Source organism: Cyanistes caeruleus, chromosome 5 (genome assembly GCF_971803275.1).
Source record: "Cyanistes caeruleus chromosome 5, bCyaCae1.hap1.1, whole genome shotgun sequence".
NCBI classification, from domain to species: Eukaryota; Metazoa; Chordata; class Aves; order Passeriformes; family Paridae; genus Cyanistes; species Cyanistes caeruleus.
This window is the reverse complement of record NC_141705.1, coordinates 37,529,732-37,546,408: the sequence shown is the minus strand read 5'-3', so window position 1 is coordinate 37,546,408 and position 16,677 is coordinate 37,529,732. Positions and strand designations below refer to the sequence as shown.

General features: G+C 41.9%; 1 protein-coding gene and 1 long non-coding RNA gene across 4 annotated transcripts in view; one reads left to right on the top strand and one right to left on the bottom strand.

Annotated features, from left to right (window-relative positions):
• SH3RF1 (SH3 domain containing ring finger 1) overlaps positions 1-1,818 on the bottom strand; it is an 84,054-nt gene extending 82,236 nt beyond the window's left edge. Inside the window, exon 1 of one of the 3 annotated variants that reach the window (XM_086890360.1) lies at positions 1,353-1,818. The gene's annotated coding sequence lies outside the window, so the exon portion shown is untranslated. Of the gene's footprint in view, positions 1-729; positions 1,030-1,066; positions 1,229-1,352 lie in introns of those variants that run through there. The other 2 variants (XM_086890358.1, XM_086890359.1) reach the window with 2 other exon arrangements.
• Positions 1,244-6,248, top strand: LOC147653048 (uncharacterized). Its single transcript, XR_015287192.1, has 2 exons — positions 1,244-1,348; positions 4,122-6,248. It is a non-coding gene; the product is annotated as an uncharacterized LOC147653048 (long non-coding RNA).
• The last annotated feature ends 10,429 nt before the right edge of the window (positions 6,249-16,677 follow it).

Genomic DNA, 16,677 nt, shown 5'->3' with positions numbered 1-16,677 from the left:
TTATTTTTTCAAATTATTCCAGAACAAATATCTATCCTCAGTACAGCAGTATAATAAAGCTTACTTTCCATAGTTCTTAATACATCAGTATTCTCTGAACATTTGAGATGAGCTTTCTTTCACAAGAAGATGGCAAAGGTAACTACGAGGTCCAAAATCACACAGTGTACACCAACAGGGCATAGCAAGGCGAACTACATTTATGCCAACACTAAACCAACAGTGAACTACATTTCTACCCTTTCTATGAAAACTACTGCAGCACATTACACAGCTCAGCCTTGAAAACAGCCTCCAGCTCAACAAGGTTTTAAGCTCACCGCAAGCAGTGACAAGAGGGTTCATTACAGTGCCGCCTTTAAGAAGCGCTTCAAAAACTATCGCGAAGTGATTTACAGCAGGAAGTGCTACTGCCATATCGTTAGGACAACACGAGCGCTGCGTATGCGGCCACAGAGGCAGGGGCGAGCCCCCACAGCCAGCCCCAGCCTATGCAGCGAAGGGCTGGGAAAGGGAGGGCGGGGGGGAAAAACCAAGCACCACTAAACAGTCCTTCTAAAAAAAAAAAAAAATAAATAAATCTGCGAGGAGTCACACCAGGATACTTCACGGGCAGAAAAAGGCTTGCTGACCTCGGCAGTGCCCAGCGCCGGGCGAAGTTGAGCGCCTCCGCCCAGCCCCCGCAGCCGCCTGCGGGAGCGGCTCCCGGGGCGCTCGTCCCGCACCTACCTGCTCCCGGGCTCCGCGCCCGGGCCGCCTCCCCGATTCACTGCTTTATATTCCCCAGCTCCCCGGGGGAACAGCGACCCGCAGGCGGGCGGACGCCGCGGCGGCGGCGCGGAGGGGTCCCTGCGGGGACACGGGGCGAGCGGGGACGGCTCCCCGGGAGGCGGGGGCGAGCCGGGGGCACGGCGCTGTCACCCCGCCCCAAGGCGCTGGGCAGAGGGAGGAGGGAGGGAGGGGTCGGGCCCGCGGCCCCTCAGCCGCGCCGATGCCCCCTCGGGAGCGCAGGGGTCCCCGGGGAGCTGCAGCGCCGCCCCCTCCCCGTCCTTCACCCGGCTCTCACCGTGTGGCCGCGCCGCCCCCGCTTTGTTCCCGTGAGGAGCCGCCGGCCCCACCGGTGCCGCTCCCGCCGCGGCAGCGCCGAGACTCCCGTGCCCTCCCCGCCCCGCCGCGCAGGGGCCGCTGACGCGAGGGGCGGCACCGCCCCGCCCGGCACCGCCCCGCCGAGGGGCCGCGGGCAGGGAGCGGGGGCGGGCCCGGCGGTGCCCAGCGGCAGCACCGCCCCTGGCGGGCGGGGACGGGGCGTGGGGCCGCCTCGTCCTCCGCGCCATCCCCACCTCGCTAGGTACCTTGGGCAGTGGTGGGACGCTGGGAGAGCACGGGCGGCTTCCTGGGACGGGAGGATCAGGCGCTTGCCCCTCGCCTTGTGCGTCGGGGGCAGCCCGGACGGGCACCTGGGGCTGCCGCCGTCTGTGTGGGGGCGGCGGCGAAGGAGGAAGAGGGACGAGGGAGGGAACGAGGGTGGGTGGTCGCTCGCTTCTCGGAGGGCTGCCCCCGCTCGCTGTCTGTGGTAAGTCGTACCCAGAGCGCCGGCCTGCGGCTGCCAGGCCCTACAGAAGGAGGAGCCGGGGTGCCCGGAGCCCGCTGCCGCCCGCCCAAGGAGACTCCTCATGCTGGGCAGGCTTGTGCGGGGCGGGGGACCCTTGCTGAGCCCCCCGGCTGTGCGCCCGCAGGTCCCGGAGGCTCGGTGGGACGCGGTGAGGCCGCGGCGGCTCCCGCTGTGGGGGATCGGGCGGCGCCGTGCCGGGCACGGGCAGGGAAGGAGACGGGGCTGCCGGATCACGTCCATCGCTGCCCTCGGTGTGGCTGTGCTCCTTCGGGCCCTTTCGGCACGCCCGTGGTGTGGTCGAGTGCAGCGTGTCCATGGGCATGGTTAGCGCTGGACTTGGCAGTGCTGGATTAACAGTTGGACTCGCTGATATTAGAGGTCTGTTCCAAACTAAAGGGTTCTGTGATAGGACTGCTTAATTAAATAAATTATGCCAGAAAATCGGTAATCGCCTCGCTTCACACGCTTCCTTCCACCCTCCCCCCACCAAGAACCACACACCTGTGTTCTCAGGAGATGATGCACTTTCTTTTGGGGTGTTTTGTGTGAGATACTTCTCTACAACACTGTGGCAATGAAGGAGGAAGTAAACCCTGAGATACATAAAAATTACCATAAAACAAAAAGAAGTTAAAGCCTGCTCTTTTTAAATTAAATGAGACCCCTTGTTTATGAGTGAGGAAAAGCTAGGCAAAAGTTTAAGTTCCAGTTATTCATCTTGCCAACTGCAACTCAAAAAGGAGGCAATCCAAAAGCTTGTGTGTAGTTCAAGCTTTCAAGCTGACTCTTAGGAAGTGGTATGAAACTGAGTCAAGGGAAGTTTAGGTAGGATGTTAGGGAAAGTTTCTTCATGACCCAGAGGGAGGTAGGGCACTGGCACAGGCTTTCCAGGGAAGTCATCACAGCAAAAGACTGACTGAGTTCAAGAAGCATTTGGACAAGGCTCCCAGGCATGTGGTGTGATTCTTGGGACTGTTCTGTGCAGGGTCAGGAGCTGAACTTGATGATCCTTGTGGGTCCCTTCCAATGCAGGATATTCTATAACTTTAAATTTGCTGCCATCCTTACTGAATTCTGTGTATACATAAAAAGCTGCCTTTTTTCTTTCTTTTTTTTATTTCTTTTTCACGCATGGATTGTGTAGGTTTGGACAAGCTGATAGTGTGACAGGCTTTTCTGTCTTTCTGGATATGCTAACTTTGTTGTTTCTAATGGTAACGATATTCTATGATTATTAGGATTTCCAAGTACTCATACTGCATCTCCAATATTTTATTTTATTTTTCAGTCATAGTAGTGGAAATATTGAAGCAGCTAAATATGTACAGTTCATTAAGAAATAAGGTTTCCTCCCCCATGAATTCTGGAGTTTAGGAAAACTGATACAGATGGATTTCTGGTCTATGTCTGTGCTTTCCAGGGAGTATCGTAACATAAATAGCAGGGTATAAACATCTGATACATAAGAATATTCCTATGTCTCATAGTATTCCCCTACCTTGCCATGTTTGTGCTGTCGCTGCAGAAAAAAGGATAATCAGTACATTTGAAACAGAGACTTGTTGAATCTAAACAAAGTCTCATCTTGCAATTGGATTTCACTTTTGGACATAGCTTCTTCAAAAGATCTCATGGTAATAATTTGCCAGCCTTTCTAGCACAGTTTTGTAAGCAAGACAATTACTGTTGTCTAAACCTAGTTTGCTGCCTAAGGAATGTAAAATATCTATTAAAACAGTAAAGGAATTTACACCAGTGGTGTACCAGGGAAGCAAGATGAAAGTTCAGGGAAGCAGGATAAAAAGATTACCCCTTTATCAGGGTTGGTCTTTGATAGTGTTTTATGTAAAGTCTGTAAAATACTAAATACTTTGTGGAATACACACCAAAGCAGTAAATACTCTGAGAGTGTCAGAGTAAATATGTAAGAGTATCAGGTAAATATGTGTAGTATCAGGTAATGTGTTATATAATACATATATATAGTATCAGTAATATATATAGTAATATATAGTATCAGGTAATATGAAGAGTATCAGGTAAATATGTTACTTCCTGAGCAGTAGCTGTAGTTAATTTTCAAACAGTTATGATCCATGTAAAAAAACGTGGGGGTGTGTGCAGATGTATGCCACTGCCTTCTTACGCAGTAAATGTTTGACTCAGAGAGGCTGGAATACTCCGGTGCCAGGACTGAAAGGAACAGAATTGCTTTCACACTGAAGCATTTTTCTTTCCTACTACCAGCCATAAGCAGGGAATTGTACTCTTCAGACATTTTTACATGAGAAGGCCTCACTTCTTGAAATCGTCCCATCCTAATGCACAATTAGTTCCTTGTACAGCTTTTACTGAATACATGATGCAAAGGGCAGAAATCCTTTAAAAACACAGATTTGAAAGATGAGGCCCTCCAGTTACTCAATCACCTGGATTTCTACAATTATAATGTCTATTAATATTTGTATTTTACACATTTTTGGTGTAATGAATTTTTCTTTTGTTTCAGGTACACTCCTTTTTTTCCTCCAATGTACGTTGTTTCTCCTCCTGGAAGACACCTGGAAGCTGTTGAGTAAAGGACAGTAGGAAGAACAGCAAAAGACAAAGTCGGTAGCAAAAAGAACTTGTAGCACCTTTTTTTTTCCTTTTTTCTGTGTCAGCATCCTTTGTGCTATTAACCCACTGTGTTCTCTGCACTCCTTCTATTTCACCAATACCTTCCTTTTACTCTCTGGGCCAAACAGCCTAGAGGCCTCTCCCCGTGTCTTCAGCCCACTCTGTTGAAACAGTCACACTTTCTATTTTAACTAACTCTTACTGCAATAATTCCTGTTTCTGGCACATTTCCAAGTACCCTTAGTTTTACTTCTGTCTTTAAAATGTGAGACAGTCTATACTGTGCCTGTTTTTGAGCAACACTGTTTAATTGATAAGCTGGCAGCTTACAAAAAGAAAGAACAACGTCTGCTGCACCCTTTGCTGTAGGAGGGACATTCAATATTAGATTATTTTTTTATATTACTGCTGTTCTCTATAAAACCTTTAGAATCTTAATAACTTTACAGATATTCCATCAGGTTTTGCTAAGTAATTATTGTGAAGAGGGGCTAAGAGATGCACTCTATAGTCATCTGCATCTAGTTTCTTAGGAAATTTAATGGATAAGTAGTATGGGATATTTCAAAATTGTACATTTTTCAACATGCAAATCTTAAACGTAAAAACATTTGGTAATGCCCTAAATACACTAATGCACTACAAAACAACACCAGGTCCAATCTTCATTCTAATCCTACAGAATGTCCCTGAAGATTGTTACCCTGGACAGCAGGGATAATCCATGTGCCTGAAAAAATCATGTTAGTACTATATATATTTAGAGTAATAAAACAAAACTGAGTGCCATGTAGAAAAATGCAGGCCTGCAAGAATAAACATATGATGGCATAATTAATTGATTTGTGAATTCCATCCTGTTAGTCTTCAGATAACTGCAAAAGGTTGAAGCATAATAAGACTCATAAAACAAGAGGTGTTACGTCCTATCAGAAAGAAAACACAACAATGTCTTGTGGCAGTCATAGTCTGCATTAATTTTATTTGTAGGTTCATAAGCATGTTTTTGTTTTGAGCTACATTTTTGTACTAAAATACTTTTAGAGCTTTTTTAAATTTAATTTAGTCAGGAAAGGATCCTAATTTTTCATTTGTAATGATCACATTAGCCTGTCTTTCCCATACAATATAGATCTCAAGCACAGACCAAAAAGGTCAGTCTTATTTCCTTGTAAAATAACCTGTGGAGACATAGTGGTGATCCCCTTTCAAAAGCCATGAAAAATTCCTATTGACAACCCTTTAGTGAGACTTTACTGCTGATGGCTGTGCTGATCTTTCTGGCTTTACATTGGCAAGTACAGCACATCATGAAGGATGGTCCATGGACAACTTTCTTCAGTCTGGTGGAAATGAGCAGAGATGTTCTTCAGTGACTTCATTCCTTTTTCATTAAAGAGTTGGTTTTTGGGGTTTTTTTTCCTGTGGTTTTTTTTTTTTTCCTAGGTTTTTTTCAAGGAGCTAAGGGGGGATTGCAGTTTGGTTTTGCTTTGATGTCTTGGTTTTTTGGTTGTTTTTTTTTTTCTGTTAGTCCAGCTTTAAATTACCTAGCTCAGTTACTGCTGGCAACAATTCTAGCAGCAAGGAGCTCAGCATGGTTGATACTGATCCAGTTGGTTTGCTGGCAAACTGAGTTTTGTGCTAGCCTTAATGCACTTTCTAGGTTATGAACTAGTTTAAACTACATCAATGACAAATGTGCTTCTAAGGCTTTTGCATCCTGCCAGAAGGATCTCTGCTGTTCTGGTATTTGTGAGGAGCTGGGAGAAAAGACTTGTAAAACTAGAAGCCAAAATATACTGAAAGCACATCTTTATGCTGTGTTCTAGGCATCCAGCTTTCTTGGGTACAGTATCATTTGTGTATTCATGTAAACCGGTTCTTGTTGATAAGGTGAACCTGAGATTGTAACTTTATACATATCGCTGCTATCGCAGTAACTTAATTTGAGTCACAAGGAGGAAATGTGCAATACAAAAAGTGTCTGTGGCATTAAAGAATAAACATGTTACAAGTTCTCAGTGTTTGATAGAGCTTTTTGTTACAGGACATTCCCACTAGGTTAGTCAGTCACAGAAAAACACTGGGCTTACGGGTGCTTATGATCCCCAGAAACTAGCTGCATCATTCAGTGTTGTACGCTGTAGAAATGCAGTAAGGTGTTGGTAGTTGCTCAAGAACTTGATTTAAATGCTCATTATGCTGATGGGAACATTGTGCCTGCATCTCATTAACCAGCAAGCTTGAATTTTCCCTTACTACAAATAATGTTAAAGGAAAAACAAAGGAGAGTGCATGTTTAAAGACATTAAGATAGATGGTACAGCTGAGAAGATTTTAAAAGAGGAGCAGAAATGTTAGAATACATTCCTAATAAGTTTATTCCAAAATCAGAGTACCTTTTTCCTTCCTTTCATACAGCTGATAAACTACAGACCTAAACTGTGAGACTGCAGAATTTGGCCTAATGCTTCTTTGCCCCTCTAGAATTAGTGCTCTCTCCACAGGGGAGATTCTAGTGGGAACAGAGCATACTAGGTTGTGTGTTTAGTCCTGCTCTAGAAATCTCCCAGCCCCATTAAGGTCTGGTCTCCCAAAGATTTATAAGTGATTCAGGATGTAGTTTTAGAATTATTGACTGCCCTAGACATTTTGGAATGCTTACATGCTGTTTTAATAGTTTGCTATATTGTTAGCAAATTGTAAGCTATTAAAAAGCTATTAGTATTTTTCCCACTTGCAAAGGCTGCATTCCAGTCACAGTGTAAAGCTCTTTCATATGAACAGTAAACCAATAATCATATAAATATTGAAGTAAAATTATCATGTTAGTGACTCTAGACTGAGATCAGGCAGAACTGTTATAAACTACTTCCAGTGATAGTGAGCTGGAATGACTAAAGTCCAGTTTTATCTTTGAGGAACACTGTGACAAGTGTTTGGAGCTTTGGACACCCAAATGTTATTCAAACACAGATGAGATGATAGGCCTAAACAATTCTTCTTTTTCTTAAATAAGCAAAAATATCATGGAGGATATTCAACATTCATCAAAGTTTACTTAGTCTTCATTACCACACCTCATTACCAAAGTATCTGAAAGAAGCCAAATGCCGGGAGACCGAATACTTGGCATGTATATTTTTTGACAAAAAAAAAACCAAACCAAAACAAAAACCAATAAAAAAATTCAGTTTTAGATAGGAGAAGAAACTGCTGAGGAGAGTCAGAGGCACTTTTGCATGTGGGCTGTGGAGAGGGAAGGAAGTTGTGAGTTTTAGAAGATGTATGTATCCATCATGTCAGGTGTACAATTCCTAGATTCTACCTTTTGTTATACGTTGTATTTCTAGAAACACACTACAACTTCACTCTCTAAAATCCTGTGAGAAGGCAAAGCTAGTCAGTAAGTTTCACATTCAGGGAAGAATTTACAATACTGTGCTATTTTATCTAGAGGGATCCTTCAGTCAACCATCCAAGAGCAAACATCCATGGCCAAAGCCTTGGAGTCCTTCAATCAGTAGCAGGGTGGAACCTCAGATCTATTCACACTTTCACACTAAATAAATCTTTAGAGCATATTAAGCATTCTTTTCAGTCTTTCTAGATGAGAAATTTTCATGTTCACTCAGAACATAGGCTCTGCAACAGGTCATGTAAAGGATTTTATTTCTCCTTTGGGTAACTGCATGACAGCATAATGAAAATTCAGAAATTTCTGCAGGTCTTAACAAACAGCTTATCCAAAGTGTCTTATTCCAAAAGAAGTTATTGGAAGTGGATTTACAGAGGCGTAACTCTTTAAAACCATTTATGCTTTTGTGGTCATGAAAGCTAAAGTGTGACAAATGTGTAACAATAATGTATCTGTAGTGTGGTTTGTGTTGTTTTATGATGAGTCCTGCAGTTCCTCCTACTGTCCAAATCAGGCAATCTGTTGAAAAGTACCGTAATCTCTTCACCTTCTCTTCTGCAGGGAGAGTTGGTTTGGGTTTTGTCCCAGAAGAGTCTGTAGCTATGTTACACTCTCAGGAGACTTAGGACTCAGACTTAGGGACTGGTAAGACGCTCCAGGATAAATATGTGACCTCTTTCCATGTCACATGGATTCATGAATTCCATGAAATTCATATGTTTTTACAGCAAAATCTACAAAAAGATTAAATTCTAAACCAAGTTATTTTAGAATTTCATGAGCTGCAACAGTTTAATAGTTTGCCAAAAAAAAAAAAAAAAGTTGTCATGTTAGTTCCTAAAAGCATGCACAGCTAGATTTTTTTTTTTTTTTCCAGAGACATTTATTTCCCTAAAATAGCATTCTCTTACTAAAAGTGCCTGCTGGGCACAGTTATGTTACAGGCAAGTAGGATTATCAGCATGTTTATTTTTCAAATATCTCTGCCACACTTGAAGAGTTCTGCTGTGGTGTCATACATAAGTGATGAGATAGGTTGTGTAAGAGTTTGTGTACTAGGATATAAATAATTAAAATGTGTTACAGCATTTAAAGTGCACTACCATTTTAATTCCAAACCACTAAAGCAGTATCCTGATAGCAAGGGAAAACATTTTTTTTTACTTTAATATCCCTTTTTGGAATGTACCCTCAACATCAAGGAAAGTTGCAGCCCCATTAGCACAAATGAGGCCTCTTGGCTGTCTGAAAGGTACAGAAGCTCCTTTACAGCTTTCGTTCTCTGCATTTCCTGGTACACTTGTGAAAGGATGTAGGCAGAAGTTTGGATGTGATCAGTGTACCAGCCATGTTCTATGCTTTTGTCTGTGATATCTTGGAAGCAAAAAGCAAGGATTTATGATGTAGCTTGACTCTAAAGAAAAGTTTTTACTTACACTGAGATGAAAGTAAGGAAATAAAGGGACAAGTTCCCCAGTGACTTTTTGCAGAATCACTATCGTTCTGCTACCACAGTTCTTTATAAACAGGGGAATGTAGGAAAAAGGACTCCAAAACTATCTTTGTTCAAAATATGATTAAGGAAGTGAGATAAATTTATGGAGTATTCATGGCACTACTTTGAATTTCTTTTACAAAGCTTGAGACTTGGCTTCTAAGTCAATAAGGACATTGAGACACAAAATTAATTCTCTGAGGCTGCTAGCACTACAAGGCTATATAATCACTCTGGGATTGCCAAAGATTTCTTTTTTTTTTTTTTAAGATTTGTGTCACTTTCACTCCCACACATCTGGCAAGAGAACTCTGCACTGGCTTAGCTGAAAAATCTTATCTCATAGATCATTACTAGCAATAAATTCCAGCTTTTGTGCTTACTTATATTGTCCCACAGCCTGGAGTCACTGATTTTGTAGAATTAGGAATGTGGGCTGTAAAATATTTACTCACTAGCATGTGCCCATCACCAAAAGAAACCCCAATCCCAAAAAAACCATGCCATGCCTCAAAACCAAGCCTCAAGCTTTCTCATTGTGAAATCAGCTTTGAAAATGTAAATCACATGAAACTGGCTCTTGAGGCCAAAGAAAACAGGCAGCTGGATTCCATCCCCCAGCTAAGAATCAGCCCTTAAATACCTCTTAAATAGACACTTTATATGAGCTATAGTCAAACTCATTTTCAAGTAATATTTTCCCACATGTCCCAGAAAATGCAAACAGCAACTCTGGGTGTGGATGGATTGGGACACTGACAATGGGTGAGTATGCCAAAATCCTGAAAACTGCTAATGCAGTTCTACCACAATCCATCTCTAAGGTCACACCTGTGCTAAAAACTGATGTATTTTTAATCCATGTCATATTCCTTATATATAGCTAAGCAGCTAAGGCAGCTGTGTTCTAAAGAACTGTCAGCAAATGGCCTGTGCCAGGTCTTTTCCTGCATACCAGTTCACATTGGTGAGCATTTTTTTCTGGTATTGTCTTCTGGAAACATTCTTGTTTACAGGACTTATTGTGCTGATCCTACTTACATGACAGGCATGGGGAACATGAAGGACGAGTTACCTCATACATGGAAGACTTGACTTGTGGCAAAAAGGACTGGGAAGATAAGAGAAAATAAGACAAAACAAGGACTGGCACAGATGCATTTATCTCTACAGGTTCAATTAAATAATATACTGGGGAGGATGCAAAGGAGCAAGTCCTAGTACTAAACTACAGATCTCCAGTTTAGCAACCTGTCTCTTGGAGTAGAATTAATCCTACTATTAATCCTACTATTAACAAGCAGAATCAAAGTTAATAATGACCAGCAAGTGTTGCTGGGAAGCAAATGTGTTCTCTGGGTGCGGGGGAGTATGGTATGGAGATACTTGACGCACAACATACCTTCATATCTCTATTCCTCATGATCAGATTTCAGAGGAAAAATTAGCAACTGGCATATAATAAAGCCAGAATATTTTCCAAAAGTCACAACAATCATTCTTGAATAGTTTACCCCAGCAAAAATATGGCGGAATAACCAATCAGCTTATAATGAACATGAAATGCCTTTTCCTCTGTTTTCATAGGACAAATTAATGTTGTGACTCTAGTGTTGCAGTACACGTATTAGTTTTAACCAATATACCAGCACAATCCAGGAACAAGCTGTAACTTAATTTTTGGCATTTGTATTTTCAGTTTCCCCAGTGACTATTAGTGAGTGCATGGAAGTGTTTTTTAATCAGTCCTCATACACATTCACATACCCAGCCATCAAGATTGAGGTTACTGTGTTACAGCTGCTCTGGGAACCTTAACTCACCTGCACTGACTTTAGGAGGATTAAGTCAGAAACAATACTATTTTAATGCCATTTTTTTGTATTTACTTGGCAAATACTCTTGTTAATTTAAAGTTTCCCATGGGAGATGTCAAGAGGTCACTGAAATTCTCCTGGGCAAAGGAGGGAGAGTGGTTGAAACCATGGCCTCCATGCTGCTTCCTTCAGTACTTTTCTTCGTGTCATTAGTACTGCACTTGGCACTTTCCCCCCAGCTTCCATTGGAACAGGGAGGGAGCAAATGTAAAAATGTTAGTGAGAAATGGAGGCAAGAAACACAGAAAAGGCTTCCCTGCTGTTTTATTTGGCTACTTCTAGGCCTCAGTAACAGTAAACTTAGCCACAGAAAATTAGAGTAGAATATATTGTCTAGTATGCACAAAAACTCCCTGATGCTTTCAGTGCATTTTTTTCCACAGTACATTCTATTATTCTACACAGTCTTATGGCAAATGATCACAAAGCCTTCTGACCTCTCTGTTATCCTGTGGCAAAAAAACATTCCCTAAGGCTGAAAAAGCATCTAAATTTCCAGAAATGAGGTACCTGCAATTTCCATGACCGTCAGTGTAGCTGTGAGCAGCATATTCTTCAGACACCACTAAGACAGAAATGCAGAATGGAGGGATAGGGGACACCCCACATCTTACAGGCTTGCCAGTCTTCTGAATTTCAGCTGAAAATACCTGAGTTGAAATGTCATAGATAGCTTTGTTAAAACTAGTGACTCTAGGAAGTGATCTGACCTGTGTCATACTATGGATTAGTGTGATCCTCTAAGAAGCCTCCATGGTTTATAGTGTCATAAGCCAGGAAATTACACAATTAGTAAATTATTTCAGTTACACATTTCTCACCTTTTTAACTGCTGTAAGGCAGAATAAAACATTTGTGGGGATTTTGCCAGCAAGCGAAAACAAAAATAGTGCTAAGTAAATGCATTACAACTTGATTAATGCAAGATAAACACTATAGGCTACACAGCTTTTGCTTCTCAGCAGGCCTATTTCACATTGTATGTTCATACGTAAATTTCTCTTACTAACACCGCACAAGCAGTCTGGCACCATCCTTGACAGATGAGCTTTAGGAACTGTTACAAAGTGGTTTAAGTTATAGCTCCATCTGTTATAGCCTATCCTTCTGATGGAGATTGTGTTCACTGTGGCAGAATAAGCAGAATGGAAGACGTGTTCATATCCTCACCAACTGCAGCTCAGAGTCTGGTGCTTTGGCTCACACCCATCTTCTCAGCAATTTAATCAATGATGCTCTGCTTCGTGACCAAGCATGAGGGTGGGCGAACATTTCCTTCTGCTGGTCCTGATAATCATCAGCAGAGGGAAAGAACAGACTGTGGTGAACAGGAGAAGCTTAACAAATCACAGTGGGATCTGACTCAAGCTTTCTTTAATTTTACTGGGAGGAAGAAGGCCTTATGACAGTGCTCATCCATGCTCCACTACTGTTACATACATCTAGATAGAGGTCGTGGTGGAAAGTCTGCCCATTATGGATCTGAGCAAAGTAGTTATTTCTGTTATCACTGCATGGCTAGCAAAGGTTGTGGGCCAGGACTGAACTGTGCTTTCTTTCCCACCTGGCAGTGTCTGACCTCACGGTCTGTGGAGTCAGAATTTGCTGAAGTTTCTGGACAAAGATGATTGTCCAATGAAGAGAAAGGGATAGTGGTCATGGGAGGAAAGGTGACAAAGCAGTATTAAGTGAATAGAGTGAGCTAAGTTATTCAGGACATTGCAATCATTAACTGATGTACTAAAGGCCAAGAGGGAAATGGATATAGAGTGCAATAAGGCTTTTCCACAGCTGGAAAAAAAGTGCTATATAAGCTAAAAATCATATCAGGGATATCTTAGTGCCTTTGAAACAATAAATACAGGTCTAGTAATTCAGGCTTAAAACTACTGAGTATAAAAAAAATAGAGTATATTCATATTTCTTATAATTAAAAGACATAAAAGTATGTCCAATGTTACGTCCAAATACACTCTATTGAGAAGCTCAATTGCCCGAGACTTCATCTTTTAGGTTCCTCTTACAATGTTTAAAGAAGAGGATTAAAATACTCCAAATGGCTATGTAAGTTATCAAAAGTAATGTCTGTAGGAAAGGCTCAATTAAATGTGCTACATTTATGGCAAATTAATTGCATTTTATTTCTATCTTTCAGATACCTTTATCAAGAATTGTTACAGATTCCCAGAATAAATGAGGTTAGAAAAGACCTCTTGAGATCATTAATCCCAACCTTTGACTGAGTATCACCATGTCAGCTAGGCCATGGCAATAAGTGTCATGTCCATTCTTAAACACGTCCACACAAAGTAAGAAACAGATTTTAGAGGAAATATAACAGCTACAGCAGTTTATAAAAAGTAGTTTTAAGCAGTGCTCAAGTTGGTAGAGCTCCACAATAGACAGTCGTGGCTTATCATTAATGGCATCTCAGGCTTTCTGTCCTTTCTGTATCTACATCAAATCTATAATTTCAGAAAAAGGCTACATATCTTAGTTTTGCAAAACTTCTCTGGCAGCATTCAGAATAGTTGTTGCAGCAACTATTGCTATTTTGCAGCAAAAAAACCCAGTAAGAACATTTGATTGCTGGTGGGGAAGCCAATAGGAGGAAAGTATGGCATCCCTGAAGTATTGTTTGAGATTTAATTTTTTTAAAGAGAGATAGAACCACAGTCTGTTAGCTTACAATTTGAATTTAAGGAAGTTTTATTCTATATCAAGGACACAGCCAAAATGCATACTTCATCCCTTCCCCTAGGGGAGAGATTACTGTCAGGACTGTGTGCAGGATACAGCAAAAATTAGGGTATGCCAAAGACCTGATTGGTTCTCTTCTCCTCAAGCTTGTCTACATCAGCTCAAGCCACAGTCCTATTTAAAACTGAACCGTATTTTTTCCTGGCTGACTACAGTCCCTAAGGGAACATCCATCAGCCAAGCAGAAGTGAATCATGCAACGCCCCAGCCTCACTTGACACAGTCAAGTCCAGGGATGACTTGAGAAAGAACTGTCACAGCCATACTGAAACTAAGCAAATGCTGCCTTGCTGGAGTTTTCCCACTCTGCAACCTGCCCATGGCTTTGGCTTGTGTTGTGCAGCTCATGAGAAAAAACTCTCCAAGTCTTTTGCTCAGTGTGTTATCTGAGTTGTGTTGTTAAAATGAGAGTGAATGGAATTGGCTAAATCCCATCTTGATTTTAAAATGTCTTGAAAATAAAATCTGGAAGAGTGCACCAGATCAGAGATGCAATTTAGGAGCAGCAGCTGAACTCACGTATGTATGTATGTATGTGTGTATATATATATATATACACATACATACACATATACACACACATGCATATATACATGTCTCACAAATAACTGCAAATAAATATATCTTGGTGGAAGTAGCTAAATTAAGGCTTTAGTTGATGAAGAAGTGTTTTTAAGACTCTTGCACAAGCCAACCATTCTAAGTGCTACAATTTGAATTGATGAACTCACCAGCTCAGCAGGAAAACATATCAACTTGAAAATGCATCTAAAGTTGAATTGCATTAACATACAAATTTAATTTAAAGGAAGCTCTTTATGGGTTTTAAAATGACTACTTAAACTGTACAAAATGCTCCATTTAAACTGCTATGATAAAAGTGGCAAACAAAAAACAAGGTTTAGGAATGCTAACCATTGATTTCTATTTCACGCTAAATTTGAGTCTATATGGTTCATGAATGAGCAAATGGTAAAATAAGACTTGAGAAAGCACACAGTTATTTGAAAAGAAAAACATTTAAAAGCACTGAAAAGTCAAATTTCTGTATTTGTCTTTGGTTTATCACAGCTAATAAAATTATGTAGAGTATAGCTTTATTTGAGCTTTGATGTGGTGCTTTTAGTGGAGACAGAAGTCAAATCAGTAATTTAGTCAGGGGCATGCTTCTACCCCAGCCACTGGCAGAGGGAAGATTATACAGAGCCCAACCATACATTTTTACTGTGCTAGAAGTGTTGTATTTTACTTAGATTTGCATCTAGTCATTTGGGGAAACTGGACATACTGTGCTATAAAGCTGCTAGAGAGCATCCAAAGCAGGGCTAAAAAGGTGGTGAAGGACCGTGAAAGGAAGTCATAGGAGGAACAGCTGAGATCACTTTTCTGTTCAGGAGAGTGAGGACAGACCTCATGGCAGTTACAGCTTCCTCGTGAGGGGAAGAGGAGGTGCGGGCACTGATCTTTTCTCTGTGGTGACCGCTGACCCGAGGGAATGGCCTGAAGCTGTGTCAGCGTGGTTGAGGTTGTACATCAGAAAAAGGTTTTTCCGCCAGAGGATGGCTGTGGACTGGAGCAGGCTCCCCAGGGAAGTGGTTAGAGAGTGACTGCCAGAGTTCAAGGAGTGAGTTCACATGGTGTGATTGCTTAAGGCCAAGAGTTGAACTCTATGATCCTTGTAGGTCCCTTCCAACTCAGGATATTCTATGATCCTTCTATCCTCCAGGAAAAAGAATGCAAAGCCTTATAAACAGACAAAGCATTGCATTTACGGGTATTTTTCAGAAAACGGCCTTGTACAAGGAAATCAATCAATTTCAGGGCGTTACGAATTCCTGCTCCGGCTCAGCCTCGCCGCGCTCCCCCCGGCGCGGGCCCAAAGCCGCGCCCGCCCGCGCGCTGCCCCCTGGCGGCTGCAGGCGGCGGCTCAAGGGCCCGCACAACACCCGCAGCCCCGCTCGCCACCCAATTCGGGCAACGCTTTCAAGCTTTACAACTATGAGCGGAGTGGAGAACGCGTGTTTCAGTAAACACACAGCATTTATGCTCAAATGACAGAAAAGAGAGACCGAGAAGCAGTAAAAGCTGAAGGAAGAATCGCTAATAAATAACGCAGATTTCTCAAGTGCACCAAGAGCCTTGTTAGGAATGAGGTAGACTGAACTTGATTTAAATCAGCCCATTCACTTACCAGACCACAGAAAAACCTGTGCTCTGCTTTGGTTCACCTTGCCCAACCAGATAACACATTTTTCTGGAGTCTCTTCTAATAGTAACTTCAAATAGGCACTCAGAATTCAGCAAACTGAAGAGCAAAAGCCTCTTTGGGCTCCGTTCTTCAAAGATTTTAGGCATCAGTGCTCCAGGTAGAGTACTGTACCTGTTCAGCTCAAACCAGCTCACTGCTGGGGGTGTTACTCCTTTCTGCTGATGGTTTTTTGCTTGTTTGGATGTTTTGGTTTTCTTTTAAACATTCCCCAACTGAACTTTGAGTTGGCGTCAAGGGTCAAGAAGCAAGTCTGAGGACAGAGACATCAGTGTTATATAGTTCAGAATATGTTTTGTGTGAAAAATACCATTCCATATCTCAATTTGCTATGTATGCTGTGTGTTTGTAGAGCTACAACAGAAAATTCTTCAAGGTGAATGTAATATGCACACAAGCCAAATGCCCAACTAATTTCATTAAATCACATACAGACCAATTAATTATCTTGCAGCCACACTGTCCTTGATGTCATTGTAGAATATGTTCAATATGGATTTAACATTTCAGATGAAAGTGCTCCTTTTGCAGACAAATTTATTTACTGTGTCGGCTTTAAGTTAGCTTTTAAGAGATTTCAAGGATATTCAGTCTTGGGTGGCAGGTTTGAAGATTATTCTTGAAAAGCTG